The sequence below is a fragment of the Callospermophilus lateralis genome, chromosome 16, assembly GCF_048772815.1.
Source record: "Callospermophilus lateralis isolate mCalLat2 chromosome 16, mCalLat2.hap1, whole genome shotgun sequence".
Classification (NCBI taxonomy): domain Eukaryota; kingdom Metazoa; phylum Chordata; class Mammalia; order Rodentia; family Sciuridae; genus Callospermophilus; species Callospermophilus lateralis.
The window spans coordinates 56,830,272-56,844,056 of NC_135320.1; positions in this window are offsets into that span (position 1 = coordinate 56,830,272).

A 13,785-nucleotide genomic window follows, 5' to 3' on the forward strand; every position below is an offset into this window, starting at 1 on the left:
AGTGTGCCCCCAGGGGGAAAAGTTTAAAAAAATAATTTCCCCCCTTCAACAATTGCTCCCAGTCTGCCCTCCTCCCATCTGTGAACCCTGTCCTTCCCCTTTATCCCCCAGAGTTAGGAAAATGATAAAAAGATAAAATAAGTCCAGGAAGAATAGGAGCAAAGGGGAAGGAATGGCCCAGAAAATGCTTCACAGAATTCTGGAGAGATGTTTTTCCCTTACCAGGAAAAGGAGAAAATTATGTGCAACTGGCATCTCAGCAAAAGAAAAATGGAAAGCTTTACTTTCCCTTCCTACTCTGCTAAGCCTTTGCAGAACTTCCTGCCTCTGCCTTTCAGATTATTTTTTTTCTGGTCATAGGCCCCATGATCTCTCTGCTTATCGGGATAACTCTCAGGGACTGGCCCAGGGCACTGGGTACAGCGAATGTAATGTCAAAGAGCACGTATTATGGGGAGGTTATGGCCATCTGTAGTGCTAGGCAGGCCCTAGAGCTGCAAAGATGGGAAGGGAAGGCCCTTATAGCAAAGAATATAGGGAGGCACCGTATGTATTATGGTGACCTGTAAGACTTCTTAAGTCTACAGGGGAACAGCAGGAAGCTTTCATAGAATGCTAAATCGTGTCAGTCAAGTAGAAAAACAAGAAGAGAGCATTCCAGGAAAAGGGAAAAGTATGTCCAAAAGCACAGAGGGATGAAGGATCCCAGTGCCTGCTCACCCAAAGCAGTAAAGCACTACTAAATTGCAAAACTTGAGGTGCAAGGAGCAGGAGATGAGGTGAGTGAGGCCAGAGGTTTGAATTGTTCCTTGAGGTGCTGAAGGAGTGTACAGGAAAGGGACTTGGTGAAATTTGTAATCTGGATTGAGTTCCACCCAAGATTATGTAACCAGAAAGAGAAGAGAATACAGATCTAATAGCAGTACTGGAGGGGAAAGGTCAGGGGTCAAACTTGTTACAAACCCATTCTCATGAGAACCAACCCATTCCCATAATAATGATGCTGATCCATTCACTAGGGCCAAGCCCTCCTGACCTTATCATTTCTTATTAACTCCACCTTCCAACGCTGTTGCACTGAGGATTAAGATTTCAACACATGAACTTTGTGCAACACATTCAAACCACAGTGTGAGCGTCTGCACTACAAGGTATTGCCATTGTGAGAAATAATGCAGGTAAGATACAGGTGAGCAGTGCCAGGTTTAGAGGAAGACCTTAGTGCACAGGAGCTATGCAGTACAGCAGAGCCCGTAGTCACACTGAGACCATGCAAATTAAACAGTTATATACATAGCAGCCACCCATCCCCTAAAAATGCAAGAGAAAAAATAGGTCTTCATTCTGCTTATTATGGTGCATTAAAATGCTACAAATTCTTTGCTACTCCTTTCATAGATATGTGGGGTCTTGTGTCTTCTCTCCTTGAGTTTGGGCAGGCTTTGTGACTACTTTGACCAATAGATGTAAAAAGTAAAAGTGCTGCTCTTCTAGTGACCAGTTCAGATGCCAAGGAACTATCAGCCCCTACTTCCTGCCTCTTGGAGCAATCTCAGCAATCCTAGGGTAAGGGTCCAGCTACCCTGAGCACACTATGCTAGAAATTCTACACCCAGGAGTACTAGTGACAGCCCCCCTGAACCCAGCCTGGCGGTATCCCTACCAACACACAATGCAGGTAAGTGAAGCAATCTCCCCAATCAAGTGACCTCAATCACTGCCACATAGCAGAAGTCATCCCTCCAAGCCTTGCCTAAATTTCTAACTCTACTAACTCCTGAGCTATATTAAATGGTCATTTTTAAGCCAATACACCTTGGGGCAATTTGTTTATGTAGCAGCGAAAACTGAAAATATGCACATTCTTTAATCCTCATATTATAACCCACTGAGATTGAAACTATTATTACCTGAATTTTTCAAAGGGGAAAACTAAGATAAAGACAACTGAAGTCGTCTCCTTTAGTAATAACTGATAAGTGGTGAAGCCAGGCTCCAGAACTGACATCTAGGCCCAGAAAGAGAGACTGACCCTAGTTTCAACCTCCATACTGAGAAGTCCTTGATTTCCTTCCCCCAGCCTCCAAGGTTTAAAAGGGAGTAGAGAGGGAAAACAGACCATCAGTCAGAGGGAAGCACACTCTAGCCTGCTAGAGAGAGAGAGCCTGACCCTGTTTAAGCACCTCGGGCCTTCCCTTTGAGGCCAGACTCTTTTAGTGTAAGCCAGGTCTCCTACCTGGGCTGGTAACATGTGTCACAGCCTCTTGAGGGGGGCAACAGGACAAGTCTCTGCCACATTTACCAACGTGCCTCTCTGAGTTTGTCAAGTCCTCCACCATGTTGTGTGGAAGCATTTAACGCGCCAATGGCAAGGCAGATGCCCTCGGCTTTATTTGGGTGGTGGTCAGTGTGTCTCTGTGGGGGACTAGTCAGCCTCTAAACATGAGCAAGGTCCAGGGGGCATAGGTTAAGCTGTTTGCTCAAAAGCTTTGCTTCATTTCATTGAATTGCTTAGTCTTCATCTCAAAAATTTTACCTGAAAAACTTGATTTTGAGGTAAATATCACCACTGCCAATTTACAAATGGGAAAACTGAGGCGCTACAAGGAAAAGGTAACTTGTCAAACAGCTACTTTGCTTTGGTTTCTAATCTGAGGAGGCAAGGGTCACAAAACAGGGGACCTCAAAAGAACCTTACTCCATTAATGTAGCTGCCTGGGGCAGTCCCAGAATAGTCAAGGACGCTGCAGGCTTTGCTACTTGGTCCCAACATGCCTGTCTCAACTGCTAAGCAGATTCACTCCTGATATTAAAATGAAGTTAAAAAACAGACCTACAAGAGAATTCAACTTGTCAGTTTGGAGTATCAGTGGGCAGAGAGAGGACGTGAGTGAGGCTGCAGGCAGGAGGCAGACTGCTGGCAGTAGGGGCATTAATCACTGCAAAGTGGAGCAGAGTCAGGACTATGTCATCATGGCCTTCAGCCAGGCTGGCCAGGCATGGGCAAGTGTCCCCAGAGGGGGGTCAGGGATGTGGGCTTTTAATTCCAGCTCTGCCCAGCTAGTGCAACTCATTATCCACTGTGTTATTCAGTTTCTTAACCCTGGAATAAAAATTTGAACTTAGTTGATCTTGAAGATCATTTTCAGCTCTAACTACCCTGCTTCTCTGCTTTGGGGACTAGGGAAACATTTTTGCTGTTTCTGTCTGCCAGGAGCTAAACCTTTGTAGTTCTCTCAAAGCAATGATTTAAACAGATGAACATAGTTCATGTTCTGGACTTCCGAAAAGCTGCCTCAAATTCTAACTTGATCAGTTTTTAGTGGTGAGGCCTTAGGCAAGCTGTTTTCCATTTCCACAGTCTCATTTTCCCTAACTATGTAATGTGAATATCAATTGTTAATGTGTGTCATAGACTGGATGTTTGGGTACTGCCCAAATCTCTATTTTGAAGTCTTCTGTGAAGGCAGTTCGATACCATTTGGAGGTGGAACCTGTGGGAAGTAAATAGCGTTAAATGAAATTATGAGGATGAATCTCCATTAATGGGATTAATGTCCTTGTAAGAAAAGGAAAAGAAATGAGATCAGCTCTCTCTGCCCACCCCCAACCCCCTGCCATGTGAGGACACAGTGAGAAGATGGCCATCCATGAGCCAGGAAGAGAGTCCTCACCAGATCTTTAATCTGCTGGCCTTCCCAGCTTGCAGAACATTGAGAAATAAATGGTTGTTGTTTAAGCCACAATGTGAGGCTTAAATAATAATAATGATAATAATCATAATCATTAAATATAACTATTATTATTATTATTATCATTAGATGTTTCCCTTCCTAAAAGAAAGCTTTGAAGAATGTTTTGCATTTATCAAAAATGATGATGTAGCTGTCATGGAGGACCAAAGCAGAATAACAGGATGAGCCATTTTCTTTAATAAGCCAGATAGCTTTCTGGTTTTACAAGATACTAAAATGATTTTCATTGTATCAATTAATATTCATTTAATATACAGTATAAGCTTCCAGGATTCCAAATCTCTTCCACTTAGGAAATAAAAATCACAAATGTGAACATTCAGAATTTTGAAGTTCCACTTAAAATTCTGCAGTAAACTAGTGGTTAAAGGGTAGCATTTTGAGGAATAAACACCTCACAAACTAATGTTTGGGGAGAAAAGTGGCTAATATGAGCCGGGAAGGAATGATGCTCACTTTCTGAGCTTGAAAGTTTCATTGAGAAATAAATGGTTGTTGTTATTTTTGTGGTGATAAGAAATGATGGGTGGGGTGGGAATTCTTGGGAGTTGCTGTGGGGAAGAAGAGCAAGGAGATGGGTGAGTCAAGAGGAACGCTGGGACAGGGGAGCTCGTGGAGCTCGGAGCTGACTATTATAGTTCTGTGAGCATTACAGGCCCCTGGAGCAGCCAGGGAGATGACTGCTGGTACAAAGCTTTGAGCTGGCAGTGCTGCCCTATTTCCTAGAGACTGTGTCCTCTAAGACCTTGTCCTGGATTTGCTGATCAGCCCCTGGCACAATGTGAGGACTCTAAGAAGTGACGAAAAGCCTTCAGGGATTGGCTTAGCATCTTGGAGGGACCACCACAACCTGTTTCATTAAGATAAATATAAGATGCAGATTATGAGTACAGAAAACATCCCCATTCTGGGTCAGGAGACCCAGCAATGTCACCAGCTAGATAATGATGGACAAGCAATTATCTTCTCTATTCCCTACTGCCCTCATTTGTGGGGTGAGAAGGTACAACTGGAGAAGCCCTCACCAGCAACCAGTTCAAATTTGCAACATTCTAACAAGAATATAACACACAGCTAAGTTGATCAGTCTTAAAAAAAAAAAAAATACAATGAAAGCAAAATTGAGAAAGCTTTTCAGAATGAAGTTGGGAAGCAGGATTTTGCACATCTCAAGCTGCTGCCTGGAAACGTGAGCCTTGGTCCCTACATCCTTTGAAGGCAGACACCTGAAGACCAGATAATTAGGTTGTGCTCAGAGATTCAAGAGGTACATCAAGAGGTTATCAGACCCTTGTTTCCTGGGCATTTTTGCTGAGCATATGCCTGATCTTGTATCCATGGTGGTCACATAGCCTTTGCGGCCATTGCAGACCCCACATTCTTTTCCAACTTCAGTTTAAAGTTTCCCTTTAAATGGTTTTGATTGCCTTTTAATGGTTTAAGAACTTTCTGCCCATATAAGCTCCAATCTTCCCTGCTTCCTTCAGAGCATTGATTCAGAGCTATTTGAAACCCTGTCTCCTGAACTGCAATTCCTAAGACCCCAAATAAAGTCCTTTTACTTTCACATCTTCTGAACTTGAATCGATTGATATCAGGTAATCTATGAATTTAAAACATGGGCAATAAAAATCACATGATGATAAGGAAGTTTAGTGGAGGTAGAAAACACTAGGTATATTTCATTCTCCACTATCATACACGGGGCAACCAAGACTTCAAGAGTGCTATACTGGAAGCTGGAAATACAAAGAGGTAAGATATGCTCCTTCCTTCGAGGACCTGGAACTGAGAGAGGGGAAACCGTGATGGGAAGGGACAGTTGCATAACAATGGAAAGCTGAGGATGTGACTGGATTTGTGGAAGTGCTGAAGGAACCCAGGATGGAGTTGGTGGTTCCTCACACCAGAGGCTGTTCAATCTGTCTCAAAGGATAACATGCTGGTCGAGGCTTTTTGGAATCAAGGAATAAAATCTCTGCAAACTAGCAAAAGTGAAAACGAAGCTTTTGCTCTGAGATTGAGAAATCTATGGAGTCCAAGCTCCATGAGTTATGTCATTTGGGGTCACTGAATGGGAATAGGACATGAGTCCAGTCAGCAGAGTGAGATACTCTATGGGGTTCTCTCTTCCAAGGACGATGAGCCAGACATATTACAGGACAATGTTTTTGTTTCGGGTTTTTTTTTTTTTTTTTTTTTTTAATCTGGTGGAGAAGAAACAGGAGGAGAAATAAAAAGGAAAAGAGGGCCTCTGCCTCCAGAAAGTTACAGGTATAAGGCCATGAGTGTGAAAAACCATGACATGTTGGGGTGCCTTCAGACATTCAGTAATGGACAGGACTTCATTCAGAAGTACTATTTGAGTGAGAGCTAGTATGGCTGGTATGATAAGGGCCACTCAGAACAGGTCACAGTTGTGAGCAGTTGGCATGGTAGAAATGCCTGAGTGTCAGGCCAGTCTTGATGTTATGAAGTCTTGTTTTGTGTGTGCGTAATACTGAAGTGTATGGCCTTCTCTTATCAGCATTCCATGACCCAATTTCCTCCTTTGTCGAGTGAACAGTTCTAAGACTCCAGGAGAAGGATTGGGCTATATGGAGTTAGGCCAGGTGGGGAGCACCTTCAGGCTGCTTGTGGAAGGGTGGGTTCAGCTGTGCCTCTGGCTACTGTTTGAGACTTAAGGTGTTCCATCTCCCCGAGGGAGTTTGGAAACTGCTGTTCCCCATTCTCAAGGGAATGGGGGAAGGAGGAAGTAGTTTGAGCTCTGTCCCAGGCTTCAGAGAGTTCTAGATGAATAAGCACTAAAATCGTGGGAAGTTTCTGGACAGGGTTTCTCCATCAGCAATACTTCTACCTCTTGCTGGGGAGAGTGATTGCCAGCCCATGTGTACAGATGACTCATCTGAGTGACTCTTTCCCTCCCAGTCTGTCTTCCACAGCGTAGACATGGGAAGCAGGTGTAGAGGAGAAAGGAGTGATGCTTATCGGGTGCTTCCTAAAAGCTGTACTGGTCACTATATTATTGTATTTAATTATCCAAAATAATCCTGTGAGGATTTGGTCCTAGATGCTCTGGCTCATCACACACATTTGGATCCATGTCATGAACATTTCCATTCCCACTTACTTCATATGAAGCTCTGGGTACTGCCAGAAGAAAAATCTAGCATATGGAAATGAGGCACATAAAGTAGACAGCACATTCTCTCAGTAGCATAACAGGTAAAATGTCACCTAAAGATTCACCAAAATCTCAGTGTCCAATGCAATAGCCACAGGCCACATATGGTTCATGAACTCCTGACACATGGCCAATCTGGACTGAGACATACTGTGAGTACACAATCCAAAAGACTTAGTATGACAAAATTAAAACATTAATATTTTTATATTGAGTACATAAAAATATTTTGAATATACTGGGATAAACAAAATACATTTTAAAATTTAATTTTTAATTTTGATTTAATTTTTGTGTTTTTTTTTTTAAATGCAGCTTCTAGAAAATTTAAAATTAGGTATGTGGCTTACCTTAGATTTCTGTTAGGGCAATAGTGGTCCAGTAAAATACACTTAGCACATCTCATTGTTTCCTATTAAAAGTTAAAAGTTCTGGGCTGGGGCTGGGGCTCAGAGGCAGAGGGCTCGGCCTGGCATGCATGAGGCACTGGGTTCGATCCTCAGCACCACATAAAATAAAATAAAGTTATTGGGTCAACTTGGTTACTCTTTAAAAAAAAAAAAAGTTAAAAGTCCCAGAACTAGTGAAGTTACATGTTGATTTGTAAATATCTGTGTAGTAGAGATGGAGATAATTTCTGTTGAGTGGACACATAACTCCAAAGATTTATATCCTGTTGGCTATAACCAGTTTTACATCTAATCCTGTAATTGTATCCTAACATTTTGTTGTGAATTTCCTGTACATATCTTATCATTTCACATATTATTAATACTGGTCATAACATCTTATTGGTTCCTTTATTAATTGAGTTAAATAATATATCTAACACATGTTCATTTTATATTTTTTCTGAAAGTTGCAATTTTTACATTTTAGACCAGCTCTAATAGGAATAGAATGCAACTATATGTGTGATTTAAAATTTCCCAGTAGTCACATTTAAAATATAAAATTAATTTTTAAAATGTTATTTAACTCTATATGCCCAAACTATTATCATTTTTACATGTAATCAATATAAAAACATTATCAATGAGAAATTTTGCATCTTTTTTTCATATTGTTCTTGAAACCCAGCATATATCAGTTTGGACAAGACACAGTGCACATTCTTATTGGTCATATGTGACATGTGGCTACCATATTGGGCAGTGCAATTTTTTACCCTATCCTTAGAAATAAATGACTATGGCCAACAAATAAGGCAGCCCAAGTCATCTAGGGTTCAAATGAGAGCTGGAAGGTAGTTGTCTCTACAAAGAGATCTTCTGATAGCCAAGGTAAGCAGTATCTAGAAGTCTAGGTCAATGCTCTGGAAATCTGTTGTGCCTTCAGTATTTCCCTCCTTTCTGTACACTAGTTCCATGACCTTGAATTAATCATCTCCACTCTTGGATTCTCAGTTTCCTTCTTTGAAACCGGGTGTTGGATTTGAAGATTCCTGAGTCCTTTCTGTCACTGATGTGCCATCATCTGAGTTAACACTAGGACAACATCCTTTGCGGAAAGTGTCCAACTGCTCTTGGAAGCTCTCCAAGTGCCTCTGAGAATCATTTCTGTTCTTGCTCATCTCTCCAATAAATGGTCTGAGAGGCTGGGTAAAAGATAGGAAGTTACATTCCTAACCAAGAAGTGGCTACACTCCCTTTGGTCAGGTGGGGAGACAAGAGTTTGGACATGTTGAATCCCAGGAAATGTAGAATTGACCTAAAAAGTCAATTTTTATCTTCCTTTTGGGCTTACATGTGTCAGGATCTCTTGCTTCCTGAGCTTTAGTTAATCTTAAGCAATAGAAGATAGAAGAAAGGGTAGTAATGGAATTCCTTTCTGAGGATACCCAAGGGTCTGTAAAGGAAATTAGGAGTCAGAGTTTAACAAAGTAGAGAGAGAAATGGGGCACTGATGACTTATTTAAAGGAGTTGAAACAAAATCTTGATTTCTGTAGGTAAAAATCACTAAAGCCAAAGATTAAGACACAGGATTAAACTGAGGTGGGTTTTTTAAAAATAAGTCAATGGAGGGAACTCAAAATTGTATATGCCTTCTCCTGATCCAAAAAGATATATGTCTTATTTGTCAGAGACCCAACAAATAAATTCAAGGGAAATAACTGATGGACTGTGTGCACCCAAACTAGGACCTATGGGATAGGAACTGCAGGAGGTCAATTTCTATCTGTAAGTACAGAGAACCTCCAAAGATGGAAACACCCTGCAAATCAATGGGCAGCCTACAAAGGCAGGTCCCCTGATGTCCAGGAAAAGGTCAAATGACTACCTGGAAGAAATAGTACATGGAGAGGTTTAGGACCCTTTCTCTGTGCTTCTCCATTTAAGTTACCCTGCTACATTGACATTGTTTAATAATAGGTATTACATGTATTGAATTGTCACTGTACCCGATAAATATGTACAATTAAAAATATAAACATAGATCCATGCATGCACACCTATAGTTTCAGTTACTCAGGAGACTGAGTCACTTGAGCCTGTGAGTTTGAGACCAGGTTGGGCAATATATCAAGACCCTGTCTCAGAAGACAAAAATAACTAAGTAAAACAATGAAAATAAATGAGTTATGAGGTGGGAGAAAACAGTAAATAAGGGAAATTATTTATTAGTATATTTTCCTATTGAAGACTAATATTAAAGCAAGCAAATGATGAGACAAACTGCTTAAATCCTTATCAGACTGAGGGTCTATACATTTTATCTTAGCTTCTCCCCATTACTTGACCCTGAGTAGCTATTCATTAAATGTTGAATGAATTAACAAATGACAAATCAAAGCAAATGAATCAATGGATAAATGAATGAAAGAATATGTGATTCTTATGTAAGAAAGGTAGTTGGATGAAGTCATTTTCTTCTGCTCTAAGAAACAACAGTTCAGTGAAGTAAGCATGTACAGGAGAATAAGACCCCCTTCTCCTATGCTGAAATCTGGCGGGTGATAGTCCTTTCTCCTTACATTTCTTCAAAACAGGATGATCAGGAGTTCATAAAGCAGGGATCCTCCTCCTCCTGGCTGATTTCTTGGGGACTTTTGCTGGCAGAGGGTGGAGCAGAAGTGGTGGCAGGGATGCCACTTGTCACATCAGAGCTTTTCCATTCAGGCCAGTTTTCATTCGTAACAAGTCACAAAACAAACCTTATATATGAGGGCAGTAGAGAAACACTTAGTGGTACAAAGTATCCACTGCTTCACCTAACTTCCAGCATTTGGGGTGCATTAATGACTCACATGTGTCTGAGGGATAGGGACCACAGGGGTTTGCTGTTACAGTAGACGTTAATCTGGGAGAGCAGGCATCCTCTGACAAAAGTGTGCATCAGTTCAGACCTTAGGTGGAAGGAACCACAGCAAGATGTGCTTGAGATAAACCCTGCTGCCTTCCTCCCATAACAATGCAGAACACTGTGCCCTTCCCTCCCTGGAGAATGGGGACATCAGTCACACCCTTGTTGGGACATCCAGTTGCACTATGTGTCTCCTGGGCTCCGTTCCCACTTCTATTTCTATGCCCAAGACCCTGATTCCAATATCCAAACATGGGTTCATCCAGATGTGCCTTCTCATTCCCATCCCTGATTTCCATTCTGTCTTCCCTTCCCCTGGCCTGTCTGCCTTCAAATTCAGGTTGCAGCTCTGCTTGATAACCCTTGGATATAAGTTAACTTGTCTAAATAATTGCTTCAAGGCCAAACCAGAGAGTTGTATATCAGTAGCCTTGTAGGGTAGCTGGGAGAAGTAAGGAAGTCTCTTCTTTATGAAAATGTTTAAAACTTCAAAGTGCCTCATAAATGTAAAGGTATGCCATGATACTGACTGGCAAAAACAGGCATTAAGGCAAACTTGGAATTTTTCAAGTCTGTCATAGTTAAGTTTTAGAAGAAAGTTCATTCAGGGGATTGCTAACTGTATAAAGTGTGGGTGGCATCTAACAACACTTTCTCAGGCTGCAGGTATATCAGATGTGAGGGAGAGGAAATAGTCTTTGGTACTTTTTCCCTATTCTATTTTTATCATGAAAGTCTAAGAATAGTTTTCTGGACACGGGTGACTTAAGTGCACTGTGGATTTTTTTTTTTTTCTTCCAGGCTAATTTTTGAAGTGAAAGACATTGGATTCTGAAGTACCAGAGAGATGATGTGAAAAAGTAATGACTTTCTCCCTCTGTTTCTCTCCTTCTTTCTACTCATCTTTAACTTGGATGCCTGATGAACAACATGGGTTCAAAAGAGCAATTAGCAAAACCATTATCTTTGGATCCCAGTTCCTTACAAATCCCCTTCTTGTTTGAGGAGGATATTCGACTTTAAATCCCATCATCAGAATTCTAAAATGAGCTCAGAGGCAAGAAAGTTGTCACCTGTGCAAGTGCACAGGCAATCAGTCGGAGGTGTGAATAAGGCCTGATCTTCTCTCCGATGGCCCATGATGAATGCTTAGCATTATGTAAAAAATTCTTTACAAAGATAGCTTTATCCACTTTTACCTATTATTTACAAACATAGATCAAAAATTCAAACTTTTTCCTAGCTATCCTTTTCATCTTTATCCCTGAAACATCCAGTTCTCCTAAGAGGCAACCAAACATATTTGTTTCTTACATATTCTTTCACAGATTTTTTTTATATAGGCCATTTTATTTCTTTTGCTTTTTTTTTAAACAAGTGGTTCTCATCTAACTTATTTTACTTAATATATTTTGTAGGGTTTTTTTACGTGAAAATGTAAAGAGCTTCCTTCTTTTTATGGCTCTGTATATAGATAATTTCAAGTCATGTGCTCTTTTTTAAGCAAAGCTGTACTGAACAGCTTTGTATGTATATCGGCAGCACACCCTCCTAGAGGTAGGATAACTAGTTATGTGCTGTAGAAATTAGATATTGCCAAATGTTCTCCCAAGCAGTTTTATCAAGTGGTACCCCAGAGGGATGCCCAAGAGCACTTTCTCTTCACCAACTACTTGCTTTCAAAACTTTGTGATCCTTGACAACGTCTCTCTGCCCTTAGGGATGTGCAGCTTAGGCCTAACTAGACTCATTTCCTTTTATATCTAATATGACCTCCCAGTTAGTTTAAAACCAGATGTCACTTTCTGGCAACTAATGAAATATAACTTTCTGGGAAAAACAAAGCAAATCCTTCCTGTAAGTTATACCTAGGCTATCCAAATAGCCATTACATTTTAAAGTATGTTTTATTCTTTATTTAACCAAATTCCTACTTGCAAGATCACATGGCTGTGTGTAGGATACGGCTCTGCCATGTTCTCCTAACACCGTACATACACGTAGCCACATGGGCACAGACTTGGGCCATAGTTTATTTATTTTTTTAGTTGTAGATGGACATGATATCTTTGTTTTATTTATTTATTTTTATGTGGTGCTGAGGATCAAACCCAGTGCCTCACACATGCTAGGCAAGCGCTCTACCACGGAGCTACAGCCCCAGCCCTATGTGAGTTTTGACAGAAGACCCTGTGATCTTCCTACCATACAGAGGCAGGGAGGCCTTTGAGGAGCTACTAAGAGGCCATCTTGAACTTGCCTCTCATGTTCCTATGAGAGGGTTTCTCATTGCCTCACAGGTTCAGATGAGGTGTGGGACCTTGTGCCCAGCACCCCTCAGAACTGAGTTGCAGGACTTAAAACCCCCTTGCTTCAGGCTATAGGTGGCTCCTCTGAAAAAGAAGGCCATACACCTGGCAATTTAGTAGGACACCGTACACATAGCCACATGGGCACAGACTCTCAAAAAATAAAGGGCTGGGAGTACTTCTGGGTTCAATTCTCAGCACTAAAAACAAACATAACACAAACAAAAAATCCAACAACATAGATAACCTAGATCACATACTTCGTGGCAGAATCAGGACACAAACCCAGTTTGCTGTCGATACTCCAAACCACAGTTCTGCTGTCACAGAGTCTGCACCTGGGGCACTTTTTCTTAACTGCGTCTATACAACATATCAGCATCACCAGGATCAGCTCATTTGTCATGCAGTCCCCTGGGCTCCAAATCTATGCTATGAGAATCACTGATAATGGGTCCAGAAGTTCCTAGAAACCTTGCAGCAATGATGTACCTGGAGGACAACAGACAGACAGGAGACTGGGTTTCTGAAGACTAAGGAGCCACCATCCAAATCCTCATCACATCCAGACTCTTGTATTTGGAGAAAAATGATTCCTATTTGGCTAAGCCACTGAAGTTGGGTTTTTGTTATATGTAGCTGATCATAATCCTAACAAATGCACATTGCTTTAAATAGAAATTATATATATTTATTGAAAATCTGATTTTCTGGAGCAGCACTGAAAAATAGAATTATAATGTAAGCCACAAGTAATTTAACATTGTCTATAATCACATTTTGAAAGGTAAGATTTTAGTAACACATATTAATCCAGTAACACATCTTTATCAAAACATTATTCATTTCAACATAATAGAAAAATTATAAGTGATTATTTTACATACTTTTAAAAAATGTAGTTATTTGTGTGCAAGTTATACATTTTGTTCATGGCACATCTCAATTCTGATTGGTCACATTTCAAGCCTCAGTGGCTAAACACAGCAGTTGGGCTGATGTACCAAACAGTACAGCCCTTAGCTCTCATCTTTGGCCTGTTTCATTCCAGTTCCTCAAATGTGACTATACTGTATCATCAGGGGAGCTTATAAGAACTATGTCTGAGTCCTAGCTCAGCTACTGTTATACAGCAGGTGTGAGTACTGTGGAGAATTGGGAATTCTTTAAGTTCTCTGTGTGATGATAACAAGCAATGAAGTTTGGCAATCACTGCCCTTGAGTTTTTATTTC